At 40.0% G+C, this 2,497-nt stretch overlaps 1 pseudogene; it reads right to left on the minus strand.

Annotated features, from left to right (window-relative positions):
• Positions 1–355: 355 nt before the first annotated feature.
• On the minus strand, positions 356–1,955 carry LOC108523863 (hsc70-interacting protein pseudogene; annotated as a pseudogene).
• Between the last annotated feature and the right edge of the window lie 542 nt (positions 1,956–2,497).

Genomic DNA, 2,497 nt, shown 5'->3' on the forward strand with positions numbered 1-2,497 from the left:
GATTTAAGGGAAAATACAAAATGATTATTAAAGAAAATATATGAACTAACACATCCTTTTGTTTTAAATGTTTTAAGTTTTAAAATATTTAGTATTTTATTCAGTATAAATATTTAGTATTTTATTATAGTTTGTAATTTCTAACAGGAACACATGATTTGAATGAATATCCTAATGGCAAACCACAGTAAAATATTCAGCTGCATTTGGGAAAGAGGGATAGAGATGATCTTCAAAGCCTTCTAGTTGTCTTGATCAGAGGTACACTTGTTTGTATTATTGTAACATTTATTAGGTGATCTAGTTTGCTTTTCCTTCACCTAGGGCCTTTTGCTTGTCCAAAGGGCATTTTGCTTTACTTTAAAAAATTGGCTGACAATTTACTGATGAGATTCATAATTTTTTGGTTGCTCTGGTGTTTTGACATATTTGCCGTGTTCTGGGCCACATCCTGGAAGACCACCATAACTTCTGTTTCCTGCATGGCTGCAAGAACCTCTAGATCAAGCTTGTCAAGCCCGTGGGCCATATGTAGCCCAGAACAGCTTTGAATGTGGCCCAACACAAATTTGTCAACTTTCTTAAAATATTATGAGATTTTTTGCGATTTTTTTTTTAAGCCCATCAGCTCTTGTTAGTGTTACTGTATTTTATGTGTGGCCCAAGACAATTCTTCTTTGAGTGTGGTCCAGGGAAGCCAAAAGATTGAACACCGCTGCTCTAGATCACTAAGAATTTCATTGCATCCAGGCATTTCTGCCGTTCCAGGCGTTGCTCCAGGAAAATTACCAGGCATTCCCCTGGGAAAGCCACTTCGAAAAGAGCCATACTGAGCTCCTGAATGTTATCTGGCTGTCTCTGAGCTCTCTCATGATCTTATGGAACCTTCTTTAACCCTTTTTATTCTTTCTTTGATTTCTTGCTCTTGATACTTCTATTCAACCTTTCTCTAATGTTCTGCAATTTTCTTGGCCCTCAGTTGAACTTCTTTCAGCATTGCACTAGCATCTTTATCATAATCCAGTTTATAGTCAGGGGCAAGATTATAGCTGCTGCTTTCCAATGGCCTGGAAATTTGTGTGCTTTCCTCACCACTTGTAAGGCTGAGCCTTATCAGAATTTATTTCATTTGTTCTGTCAGTCTCGAACGGCAACGTTTGGCTTCTGTAATGTGATAAAGACACTGACTCTCTTGACATACAGAATGGTCAAGCGAGGATTCAGCTTGATGGCATCTGTGAACAAGACAGTGGCTTTCTGTAGTGTACCATTATCTAGGGCTTCAATGGCAGCCTCACTTCTTCTCCTCTCGCCTCCCCTCCCCTCCCCTCCCCTCTCTTCTCTTCTCTTCTCTTTTTTGAAATGGAGTCTTGCTCTGTGGCCAGGCTGGAGTGCAGTGGCGTGATCTCAGCTCACTGCAACTTCCGCCTCCTGGGTTCAAGCGATTCTCCTGCCTCAGCCTCCTGAGGAGCTGGGATTACAGGTGTGTACCACCACCCCTGGCTAATTTTTGTATAGTAGAGAGGGGGTTTCACCATGTTCGTAAGGCTGGTCTCGAACTCCTCCCCTTGTGACCTGCCTGCCTCAGGCTCCCAGAGTGCTGGGATTACAGGCGTGAGTCACTGCACCTGGCCGCAGCCGCTTTCTTACCATTTGCCTGATCTTCATCTTCTTAGTTATCTTTACACTTTCATTTCCCATTTCTTGAGAGGCATCAGTGTCTGGTTCAATCACATCTTCATTGTTGATTTCTAGATCACTTTCCTGACTTAATGGTTCATCTATCTTTTTGTTTTTACTTTCCTACTCTGTTTTTTTCCTTGGTATTTTCTTCTGATTCAACTTTGCAAATAGCAGGTAATACTTTAGCCTCCATGTTCTCCACCCACTTCCTCAGGAAGCGCATTTTTTTTTTTTTTTTTTTTGGTATGCAGAATGTTTGGATCCTGCTGAGGCTAGCTCACTTAGTTGTCCTCAGTGATCAGGATGCAGAGGGCGTGACTGAGGAGGGTGTGGCCTGATGATGGGCCCAGATGCTGGCTCAGTTTGACTGCAATAGAAAGGGGCAAGAGTTCTTTACATATTCTAGATACTAGTCTGTGTCAGATGTGTGGTTTGAAAATGTTTTGTTCCAGTCTGTAACCTGTCCTTTTATGCTCTTGACAGTTTTCTTTTTTTGAACAGAGAAATAGTTTTTAATTTTGATGAATTCCTATCTGTTAATTTTTCCTTTCATGGATTGTCCATTTGGTGTCAAGTCTGTGGATTTTGGCTAATCCTAGAAGTTGAAATTTTTATTCTGTGTTATATTTCTAAAAGTTTTATAGTTTTACAATTAAGATGTGATCCATCTTAAGTTAATTTTTATAGAATGTTTTAAACTTAGGTTGAGGGTTATAGTTTTGTTTATGGGTGTCCCTTTGCTCTGGTATCATTTGTTGAAAGGGTTATTTTCTCCCATTAAATTGCTATTGCGTCTTTATAGAAGATTAGTGGC

Source organism: Rhinopithecus bieti, unplaced genomic scaffold, assembly GCF_001698545.2.
Source record: "Rhinopithecus bieti isolate Rb0 unplaced genomic scaffold, ASM169854v2 scaffold_77916, whole genome shotgun sequence".
In the NCBI taxonomy this organism is placed as follows: Eukaryota; Metazoa; Chordata; class Mammalia; order Primates; family Cercopithecidae; genus Rhinopithecus; species Rhinopithecus bieti.